Here is a 12,150-nt window from a genome sequence, read left to right on the forward strand (position 1 = left end):
TCCTTCTGGTTCTAAGTCTGGATGACATTTGTTTAAACAGGCATATTCATATTTACCTCCCCTACTCAACCTCTGACAGGTGAGGAATATGAACACACACACACATACATCAAGTACTTGAGGCCAGCAGTCCCGAAGTGAGAGGTGTCGCTGGCTGTGAGAACAAGGGACCTGGGGATGTAGGAAGACGGTTTGTTCTTGAAAAGGTGTAATATTCATTCTAGATAGAGTGAGGTGGTGAGTCCGGACTGGGACAGTGTTTGGTCCAATTCACTGCAAATTTGGAGGAATTAGAGGATGGGAGAAGGTTGGAAAGTATCTTGTTTTAGGGGAGAAGCAAACTAGACATCAATTACACAGTTTAACCATGTGATGGTTAATAGAAACACAGTAACTATTAGAATTTTTTCAACACATTTTTTAAGAGCAGGTTTAGGTTCACAGCAAAACTGAGAGGAAAGTAGAGATTTCCCAGATACCCTCTCCTCCACACATGCATAACTTCCCAACTATCAACGTAACCATTAGAATTTTGGAAAAAAAACCTCTCAAAGTATGACTACTTCTATAAAAGCAGAACTGTGACATGCCTTTTGAGAAAACAAAGGATTTATTAATCTTTGCATAAGAATCCTGCGTAACCTTTTGGGAAGGGGAACCTTTCTCTTCCTCTCATTGTGTTAGGTACAATGTTATGGCACTAATATGTAGTCAGAAAAAAGGGTGTGACCACAAGCATATCTGTTTTGCAACACATAATCTTGAAGGATTTCAATTCTAGTGCTTACACGGTGCGGCGTGTGTATGTGTGCTTATGTGTTACTACATTTTTAATAGCTCAGATGCTTTTTCTGATTGTATAATACAACTCACCAGTATCTGCTAGATCATGATCTTGTCTTGATCACTGGTAATCGCTGACAGAAGCATGGCAGCATCGTCGTAATACTTCCTAACTGATGAGGTAGGTGAGGTGAGCTCAGGGGGGGCAAGGAGCCTGCCTGTGTTGTTCACCCTTGTCACCTGAGTGCCCAGCCATAGTAGACCCTCAGTGAAACTGTGATTGAATAAAGCATATTCCTCCTCAAACTGTACCCACAACGAGTGGAATCATCAACAGTGCAAACAGCTGCACGATGCTGTGAGGGAACCACTTGCTGCGTGAGGCTGAGCTCCCAGGGTTGCATCAGCACCTTCAATGATGGGATTCAGTGAATATCGTTCCTCTCTCTCTGAGATCACAAAGCAGTGGAGTGTCCCTTGTCTTTCAACAGACAGTGACGGTTTCTGTAGCTGTGTGGGCAGGGATTTCTACGTCTGCTGAAAATTTTGAAAAGCAAATAGCCCATGTGAAGGTTGGCAAGGACGCTATATGCATCTTGATTCCTCTTAGAGCCTGGGAAAGGACCCAGTGTAAAATGACTAGATGGGAGCACAGTGTACCTCCACCTTCTGTGGAGAGGGGCTGGACCAACACCAGGGCTTGCTAAGAGGAGCCCCAAACTGTTCCTATGACCTGGGGTCCCTCACCCAACTCCAACAAGAGAGTTCTTGGGAGAATTGTTTTTAATAACAACTTTATTGAAATATAATTCACATACTATCAAATTCACCCTTTTAAAGTATACACTTCAATGGTTTAAAAACTGAGTATTCACAGAGTTGTGTAACCATCACAACTATCAAATTTTAGAACACTTTTTACCACCCCCCAAAGAAACTTGTACTTATTAGCAGTGACACCCCATCTCTCCTTCTCCCAGCCCCTGGCAATCACTAACCTGCTTTCCATCTCTGTGGATTTGCCTGTTATGAACATTTCATTTAAATGGATTCATACAACATGTGGCCTTTTGTGTCTTGCTTCTTCTAGTTAGCATAATGTACTCAAGGTTCATCCATGTTGTAGCATGTATCAGAACTTCACTCCTATTGATGGCTGAATAATCGTCCATTGTATGTCTGTAGCACATTCTGTTTATCCATTCATCTGTTGATGGACATTTGACTTGTTTCCACTTTTATCAGTGATGCTGCTAGGAACACACATATACATGTTTTTGTGTGGTCTTGGGGAATTTGACCTCTGTTCTCTGGAGTTTGTGAGCACCGGGTATGGAGTCTGCTCCTTGCCTAGACATGAGGCTGGCTGAAGCCACCCCTCATAGCAAAGAGAAGAGAGGAGGTTGTAGAGGAAGTAAGCTACAATTCCGTAGTAAGCAGGGTAAGGATTGTCTTTTATGAGAAATAAAGTGGACAGCATGGGAGACATAACCATCTTGAAAAGACCCTCCCACAAATCCTGTCCGTGTGGGATTACTATCTGAGCAAGAGCTAAGGGAGAATCATGAGTGGTCAACAGGAGAATACATCATCCACTTGAGGGGAGAGGAAGGTGCTGGAGATCCCCAGTGGGGGCTGAGGGTTTTCCTAAAGAACACACGTAAGTTCCCATAGGAGAGAGTCAGCCAGCATTTGAACATCTGTCTCACAGAGGACACCAATGGCCAAATAAAATAGCACCAGCTAAATAATGAAATAGTGTAAATTGCTTTTTCCTTCTCCTTTTTCCTCCACCCTTCAACTGGAGAGGAACGACAAACAAGATTGGGGTGTGGCTGGAAGAAGAAGTGTGCCCCACTTCCCTGCTGTAGGTTACTGGGACCTATTAAGACCTATCCTAGAACGTAGGGGAGGAAGATTGAAAGAAGAGGAAAGTATCAAGTCTGTATATTTGAGAAGACTGAACCCATATAATACCTTGAAATAAGACTGTTCTAAAAGTAAAAAGCAACTGGAAAAGTTACGCAGTTTGCTCAGGATACTGTCTAGAGTCAGGAAAAGGAAATCTGACACAGCAGGTTTGAAGCACAAGAATGGGAAAAAAATGAAATAAGGCTATTTCCTGATTGTACCCTACAGAGTCCAGCCCAACTAACACGCATGTTTTTGTCAGAGTAAAGCTATCTCTGAATTTGGACTGCTTGGGACTTCTTTGGGTCCCAGAATTGTGCTGGAGACACTTTGCTGTGGTGGGCGGTGGTCTCCACCAGTGGGGCTGTGAAGCGAAGGGCTTTGCCTCCCCCATCACAAGAGTGGGTGCATGAGTAGCCTGCCCAGTTAGGATTACCTGTTTCCAGGTGACAGTGATGGGTCCAGAGGTGGGTACGTGACCCAAATGGAGCCAAGCAGAGTCGCTGTCCAGAGAGGGGTGGGAATGTTGGAAGTCTTTCTCCTCCGGAGATCATGAACTGTAACCACCAGACGAACGTGTGGCTGCCAGGAGCTTCTTTCCCTCCATGTGAAGAGAGCTTGCTGAGAATGAAGCCAATCTAGAGAGCAGAGAGTTGACAGACAGAGACCATCTGATTCCTGATTACACTGTTTGATGAAAACAAATCTTTTAAAATTCCGGACCCTTGGTACCTGGAGTTGAGTTAATCATATCCCTAAATTCTTGGCATACGTCACTATCGGTCTGTACAGATGCCCCCCATGTTAAAAATTATTGTTCCCTTCATCCTCTATCCCTTCTCCCATTCCCCTCCTATTACAGGCACCTGCTTAAATGTATTTATACAGTTTTCAAAGGTCCACACATATCAAAGAACATGTACGGGCAGGATTTGTGTATATGTGTTTTTACTATAAATTAATGGCATTGTATTATAGATTTCACTGTTTCTTCCCTTTTTTTTTTTTAAAACCCAATACTATGTTTTTAAGGTCTAACCGCCTTACTGTCTGTAACTCATCGACCTGACTATGGCTAGGCCTCCTAGGTTCACTCATGCTCCCTGCTCCATAAACAGTGCCGCCGTTGACATCTTCATCCATGTCTGAGGTATACCCAGGAGTGGAATTGCTGAAAAGAACTTCTGATATTTCAGTCTACGTATACTAATAAATTATCTTTTTCGCTTAAGCCACGTGGCAATGGGTTTGTGTCACTTGCAACCAAAGGACTCCCGCCTAATCCTTGCCTGTTGGAGGTGAGGGCACCTTGTCCCTCTGCCTGGCCTCCTCTAATTCCCTTTGGAGAGGCCACAGATGAAGGAGCATCTTTGATGTCCCTTCAGCATCCTCCATCCACACTTTCAGACTCAGTTATTGGCTTCTCCTCTGGAAAAAATCTCATCGCTCCCGTTTCACACGATGGAAAGTGTGAATCTGTAGATGTTGTTTTATTGAAAAAGTATTTTAATTAAAAAAAAATCCATGTTCAATGCTCAGAACATAGAAAAATGTTTTCAAACTTTGGAACTGCAATCCTTAAACTCTCTAGAAATGGAAATGTCTTTTAATGCTAAAAATACTTACCAGATCAATCATCTTAACAATAAAATCTTATTTAAACAATCTCTTCTCACCACAGGAATGCTAGTTACGAGACCTTGGTTAGGGAGATTTCCTTCTGTGGTACATAGATCTTTCTCCAAGTGTTTTTGTTTACTGAACATTTGGGGACTTCTCAGAAGTCTTCCTGTCGCACACTGCAGCAGAAACCCTCATTCAAGACACAAAGGTCAGCTGAAGTAGCTGAAGGATGATGGAATAGCATTCTAGTCCTTGACAATGAGCTGATACCAGAAGGATGGAATTCAACAGAGGTAAATTCAACGGACATTAATATAAGACTATTCATTGATGTTAACTGTGACATTAAATAAACTCAGGAAAGGGTAGCGCTGGTTTGACAGCAGTTCATGTGAAAGAAACAAAGGTGTTCGGTGAACTTAACTGAATGTGTAGCGAGGTCTGAAGAGGCTGTTAGAAGCACCAACGCAATCTGAGGCACCGTAATCCGAGTGTTGTACTGTGTTCAGCCTGGGAAGCAGAGCAACATCGCATCCTTCTCCTTTGCCGGTTTTTAGCGTATCTGGGTTGTTATTCTGAGCACTAAGCTTAAAAGAGACAGTGACAAATGGGAAGCTTCTGGATGAGGACAATTGGCATGGAAAAGAAATCCAGAAATGGTCATGCCGGCAAACACCAAGGGAATGCCAGGTGTCTTCCAATATTTGGAGGGCTTGCATGTCAGTAGTAGCAACACCTTACGTGATATATAGCACCTCACAATTTTCACAGCTCTTTCATTTTTATTATTTAACTGATTCTTATACTAGCCTTGTGAGGTAGAACGGCATATGTTGCTCTCATTTCATAAACGAGCAAACTGAGGCTCCAAGAGGTTAACTTCACTTTGCTCAACACAGCAGGGCAGGTGAAAGGAGACACTGGGGCTAGAACGCAGGTCTCCTCACTTGTGTTTAGTGCTCTTTCCATCACCTTAAGTAACTGAAACCTGAAGCCTTCCACATTCCGTGCTCTTGTGGAAGGCAAACCTTGGACTGATGGATGTCAGTGAACCAGAAGGCCTTAAATGCAATATAAGGAAGATTTTAAAAAAACCATTAAGAGCTTTCCAACAATGGAAGGGGTGGCCCCTCAAAGTCATGAACTCTGTCTCGGATGCTGTTCCAGGGGAGATCTGAGCATAGTCCTTCAGGCACATTGTAGAAAACATTCCTGTACGGAAAAAGACATTGGACAATCTTCTTTGTTTCCGTAACCGTTACTTTATTTGTATTGGATTAGGAAAGGAATAAACATGTAGATGTTCTGACAGCCTGCTACGTTTTCATCTGTCAGTTCGCTAATAGAGCTGAGGTCTGAAAATAAAATTCCATTTGAAAAAATATTATTCAGGCAGATAAGTGAGTCATCGACGTATCGGTGTCAGTCTTATTTCTGTTTATCCACTGATCATGAGTACATCGGGGTCGATGTCTCTCACACTTCAGCATTTCCCTTAATACCAGGAACACACAGAGATGAAAGAGTAAGAGAATAATCATGAAAAATTAGGCCCTGGGAACTGAGCTGACCCTGCTGAGGGCCGAGGCCAAGTCACTTCAGAGGCTCACAAAATGCGATGTTTGTGCAGTCTGAAGGATCTTTATTCTACTGTGTGTCTGCAGCTTATGTCAGGATAGAGGTTAGTAACTATGGAGACCGGAGTGACTTATTTACCATGGAGGAGGGTTAGCACTGACAGAATGAGAACAGACTTCCTCATGCAAACAGAGTGTCTGCCTGTCCTTTATTCAGGGGAGCTGCGGAAACAAGATGGATTAAGGGAGCTGAGCAATCTGAGGAAATATTTTAAATTTTAAAAGGCGCTTAAGAGCAAAAGGGAGAAAGAAGGGCTTGAAGACGCGTGGGGACTGCTGTTTCTCCCCACTGCCCAGTCTCTGCGTGTCCCGTGTCTCCTTTTGGAATGCCCTCCCCCACCCAGAACGATGATCTTCCCCGGCTTGCCCCACCAGTCCAAAGCCTCCCTATGGAACTAACCTGCATCGATCCCTCCCTCCCCTGACGGGCTGTCAGCCAGTTTCTGCACCGTGCCTATTTGCAGTGGGTTACATGGGACTGAACATTTTTATCATCGTCCCCAGGGTTGTCCCTCGTGTCCCACATCCATTTTGTGTTCTACTGAAGAATGTCTGGCCTCGGGGTTAAGTAGGGGCTGAAATCCAGCCCATGCTCCTTTCTCCAGGCCAAAAGCCAGCCGAGAGGAAGGGGTGCCTTGCAGGGTCTCACAGAGGTCAGCTGGACTGGTGGGGCCCTGATTGTCCACGTGTACCCTTGTGTTCACCACGTCTCGCCAGTGAGTCATGTACCCTTGAGGGCAGGCTCTGTCAGATCTACTTCTGCGGTCCCCAGAGCACCTAGCCTCAGATACGCCATCTCCTACTCGACTTGCACAGAGACAAGGAAGACAAGGCGGCCTTACCCCAGGACAGGAAGCACAGAGAAGATGGTCAACAAAAGGGAGAGAAGGGAGAAGCCCTGGGGAGAGAAAGCGGAAGCAGAAGAGCTCGCAAATGCGGACACCGTTTCTCGTTCCTGCTTTTTCTCCTGTGCTTTGGGGCAGACCGATTTCCCGTGGCATTTCTGCCGCTAATACTCCAGCTCTGTCCAAGGGCCGTTGAACACGTGAACAAGGGCTGCCACAGGCCGAGGTGTTAGCTGTGTCTGACCTGCTGCTTGCCAGGCCTGGGCTGGACGTCTGAGCAATGAGGCCCAGGCCCAGCTCCATCTGGAGTCACGAGAGGGAAGCAGCAGGGATCTGCGGGAGATGAGCTAGCATATTCCCTGGATCCTGTGGGAAAGCCCCAAGAAAATCCACCCCATCCCAAACACCCTCCCTCTTCACTTTTCAGAAGGAAGTTGCCCTTTGTCATCACTCAGGTGCAGCTGTGTCTTCTGCAAACCAGGTTTCCTGGTGGGACTTACCTCCGACTCCCACGTCAGTCAGGCCTGGCTGACCTCTTTACATTTAACTTCGCTCTTCTCAGAGTCAGTGTAAATTGTGCACGTGACTTAAGAAGAAATCACACACTGCTTCATTGTTTCCTCCCCTAAAAGTCCCTACTTCAAACCCCAAACCAGAAATACCATCAACTCACCAGTCTTGAGGAAACCACCGCAGGAGCTAGGCACGCCCAAGGAGTGACCGCAGCCACATGCCAGCTGCAAAAAGAAACAAGGGAAAAATCCTCGTTGAAAGTATGGAAGTCTAAGAGTTGCTTTGTCTTTTTATGCAGTAAGGAAACTGGATCCATTTACTATAGACAGGACTCACCCGTTGGGATGGGTTTCGGATGATCAGAGGCAGCAGAAAGGGCTGTGGTTGCTCTGAGGCATAATGGAGTTCCCTCCCTCTGTGACATAAGCACAGACCACATTAGCTAATGTCTTTCCCATCTGGCTAGAAGTAACACAAATAAAACCACGGTTGATGCAGCATGAACAGACAGAATTTTTACTGAACAGTAAAAAAAAGCCTCACATGAAAACTCTGTGTCCTCAAATAGACTCTTTGTGTGTAAATATGCCCTGATATCCATAAACAACAAAATGAAGAGCCCTTGAAGGAGATGTTGCAAAAACTGTCCCATGTCTACCCATTAGCAACAACCCAAGAGTTTTGCTGTGTGGTCTGGGATGGCAAAGGGATCCTTTCAGCTCAGTGGCTTTCCTCTGTGTAGATCTGGACAAAGTAGACTTCCGGGACCCTGGAAAAATCATTCAATGTCTTCAGACTTCACTTAACTCATCTGTGAAATGGGGATTAATGCGCTACCATCTGGGGCCACTGTGAGGCTTAAACGAGACACTCCCTGTAAAACAGGTGTTTAGTGTGGTGCCTGGAACACAGGGCTCGAAAAACACTTGCTGTCATTGCAGTTTAGCACGGTGGTTGAGCACATAGACTCTAGCACCAGCGGGTCTGTCTTTGGATCCTGCCTTTACTATTTAGTGGCTGTGCAACCTTTGGCAAGTTACTCAACCTCTCTGCTCCTCTGTTTCCTCAACTGTAAAATGAGGAAAAGACTAGGGTTAAGTGAAGTTAGCTCTTAGAAGACTGCCAGGCAGACAGTGAGCACCATGCAAAATGGTCATAATATTCACTATTCAATAAAGAGACCTTGTTGACCAGATGCATCTGCTAACTTGTCCCCAATCTCTACCCCCGATCTTGGAATTCTCAGGCTGCGTAACTCATCCTCTCTTTTTAAATTTGAGCTACTAGAAAAGGCTCAATTCACAAAACCTGTGGGGCACCATTCCGTCTTTCCCAGAGTCTGAGCAGGAGCACATCCAGTGGTGAGAGTGGTAGATCCAGACACCTTAGCTGTTCGTGAGCCCGGATAGCTCCTGCCTCCTTCCCCCTCCCGGCCCAGGGATGGCCCAAGGATCTGGAGGGCCCGCTGAAACGCCAGTGCCTCAGGTGAGCCCAGGTTCTTGAGATCGACTCAAAGGCCCGGGAGCACTCCAGACTATGGAGCAGATGGAACTGCCAGCTCCCTCTGCCACCCAGCCTGGCCTTTGGTTAACTCCACAGTCCGGGGAGATCCAATCCGCCTGGGGTGGGTTGGACGGATAAAGACTTCCAGCCCGGAGTTTCATCCGGGGGGAGAGAAAGTCTAGCTATTTCCCAGCAGCGTAGCAGGGGGTTAGCACCTAGGTTTTCTCAGCTAAATTGCATCATCGACATACAGTTTCTATTTGCTATTTCTTTCACACAGAAACTCAATCTTAAAAACCTCTAGATCTTTCTGTTCGTGGTCTGTAGGAAAGCCGGCACTAGCCAGGAGGGAGAGTCTGGTGAGAACAAACAGGAGTCGGTTCCAGGCAGCACAGTCAATGTGCAGGAAGGGAAATGGACACTTAATGAGAATCTACTCCGTCAGCCAGTCACTTTAGGTGCCGTATCTCTCTGAACCCTTACAAGAGCCCTGGGAGGAAGGTGCCATGACTAGCCCCATTTGATGAACGAGGATGTTGAGTCTGACAGGTGACAAAGCATTACACTGACAGTAACGTGGTTTGGAATCAAATCCCATTCTGTCTGATTTCAAAGCCTGGGCACCTGGTTGAAAATGTCCAGTCTTCTCTCTCTGACACATTCCTTTTAGGGTTTCCTCTATTCCTTATCCCATTCTTTTCAAAACCTCTGCCAGAAAAGGAGTTTACCAAAGACATTTAAATCTTTGTGTGAATTTAAATCAACATGTCACAACACCAAGGAGATAGTCTCATTTTAGGGTGCTTCACCAATTCTGAAATAAAAGGCTTTATTTCATTGAAGGAATTTGGGGTATTATCCAGTACTTTGGGAACACTACTCCTGACATAATATAATTCTCACTCTAAGGCTGGCCTTGCTAATAATAGTAGCAACAACAATTATAATGACACTGAGGGCAACAACCATGCAATGGCCTGTGCTGGGGTATCGCGTGCTATGCCCTTTATGCAAATCATCTCATTTAATTCTCACCACAACTCTTGCAGATGGACGTTATGATAATTATCAATTTATAAATGAAGAAGCTGAGGTTCAGAGAGGTTAAGTAACATGCACAGGATCATACAGCTGTAAATGTTAACGAGGTGGGGTTCTTCAGAAGACTTCAGAGACTAGGTGTGACTCACCCTCTGTGCCGTCCTGGAGAAAGCTACACTTTAGAGGATGCTTTTGTTTTTTTTTAAAAGATTTTATTTTTTTCCTTTTTCTCCCCAAAGCCCCTCGGCACATAGTTGTACATTCTTCGTTGTGGGTCCTTCTAGTTGTGGTATGTGGGAAGCTGCCTCAGCGTGGTTTGATGAGCAGTGCCATGTCCGCGCCCAGGATTCGAACTGACGAAACACTGGTCCACCTGCAGCGGAGCGCGAGAACTTAACCACTCGGCCACGGGGCCAGCCCCCTAGAGGATGCTTTTGAAATAGGACAGAGGTCCTCCTGACCTTTCTTTCTCCTTGTACATTTTCCTGCCCTTCTTGTGCAGGTGGCCGTATCCATGAGGTTAGGTGGCAGCGGCTGCTTGAGCTGAGTCTCCATCTCACAGAAGCAGCAATGGAATGACTGTGTTCCTGGCATCCCGGTGTAAGGACTGCCGAGTGTGTCACCGAGCCTTAGGTTAGCCAGATTCTACACTGTGAATTCTCTGCCTTGTCTCCGTGGGTGACAGCCCAGGCTCCTTTTCTATCCACATAGGGATCTATGCCAAGGGACTTTTCTGAGGGGAATTAGGTCAAGGGTTGTCTTTTGCACATGCTCAACTAAATGACCCCAAAATGGAGTTGAAACAGTCGATGGACCCAGGGATTTCATAGGATAGTCAGTCTTCCCTGTTTCAGATCAAGCCCCCAAGACTAGTACCCAAAATACTTAATAATTATAATTATTATTATTATATTATAATTATAATATTATAATATATTAATTATATAATAATTATTCATGCTCTTTTGGAAGGAGTCAAAGTTTGTAGACTCTATGAGAAAGGCTGAAGACCATGCTGAATGTTTCACTGCCTGTCGTGAAGTGCTCTGTGGGCTCGATGGAAAGGCAGAGAAGGCCCACATGTGCCATGCATTTGCTGTGCTGCTTGTGCATTCTATATTTGACTCTGCATATTCGATTCTGCTGTAGAAGACAAGAAAGAGAATGGGAAGGATGAAGCTCACGAGGAGTGTTGAGCACACATAGAAAGCAAGCTGGCAGCTTATGAGATACTGGTGAAGCTCCTAGGATGTTAAAGATAGATAACGAGTAAAGAATAGCTTGTGAGACTGGCAGAATTCATAAGATGTGTTACATAAGGATAGTAAGTTAGCAGTCTATAAAACATGCTAAAGAAAGAGAGAATACATGAAACATGTGAGAAAAGACAAGAATGTTACTTTTAGATAGAAAGGGATGAAGAGATCAAGTCTTGATCATGCCACCTCTGGGCTGACAGCTAAGTCATCTGTAAATTGCTCACCCACTGGTGATACCTGTTCTGGTCCCACATGTCCTCTGCCCGAGAAATGAACATAAACCCCAGAGCTGCTCAGCAGCTACAGCTATGACCAGGAGAACTTGCCCCATGCCTCTCTGCCAGAGTAAGTGTGTATTAGCCCAGGGTACCTTCTGTCTGTGGACCTCCTTGCTCCATCCTCATCTTTGGTCCTTATAATCACACCATTGGTGGGGAAAGCTGATGTGGCAGAGAGAGAGAGAGGGAGAGAGAGGGAGGGAGAGGAGATAGGAGTGTGGTCCTTCCTCCCATCTGTACCGTATTCTAAGTGTGTTCGCTTACCCCATCTCTTTCCCTTTGCCTCTCATGGTGTGTTTTAAATTGGTTTGCCAAACTATGCAATTTGGGCGTATGCAATTTTGAGGCTTGGAGCCTTTTGGTTCTGCAGCCTCAGGGATGCTTTGCCTGGTCGTCTTCTCAGAGGCTCCCTTCACCTTAAGGTCAATTCCCACCTGACATCCATATTAGATTGTTCCCATTTGGATCTTCTCACTCGCATTGTCTGTTGCCTTGGAGAAGACTCCAACAGTGGATTCTTTTACTCCCTCAGAGGACCTAAGGAAGAGCTCTGCCAACAGAGTTTGGAATGGAGGCAAAACAATTTTGGAGAGCTCCAATGTGTGTTGAAAAAGAAAGCAATTGAATAAATGTGTTATATCACATCCTGGTCTTAGGCCCTCTGCCAGGTAGACAGTGAACTTTTTGTATGAATTTGATTTCTTTCCATTAGGAAAACTATCGAACCTCTGAATTGACCAGAGCAGCCCAAGAAGGA

General features: G+C 45.3%; 1 protein-coding gene and 1 long non-coding RNA gene across 2 annotated transcripts in view; one reads left to right on the forward strand and one right to left on the reverse strand.

Annotated features, from left to right (window-relative positions):
* CD28 (CD28 molecule) overlaps positions 1-12,150 on the forward strand; it is a 159,042-nt gene that overhangs the window by 47,439 nt on the left and 99,453 nt on the right. The window lies entirely within an intron of this gene.
* Positions 1,561-7,766, reverse strand: LOC102149079 (uncharacterized). The gene is made up of 4 exons (XR_288758.4): positions 7,649-7,766; positions 7,473-7,536; positions 3,131-3,332; positions 1,561-2,161 (listed from the first exon to the last, which is right to left on the reverse strand). It is a non-coding gene; the product is annotated as an uncharacterized lncRNA (long non-coding RNA).

The sequence above is a fragment of the Equus caballus genome, chromosome 18 (genome assembly GCF_041296265.1).
Source record: "Equus caballus isolate H_3958 breed thoroughbred chromosome 18, TB-T2T, whole genome shotgun sequence".
Classification (NCBI taxonomy): domain Eukaryota; kingdom Metazoa; phylum Chordata; class Mammalia; order Perissodactyla; family Equidae; genus Equus; species Equus caballus.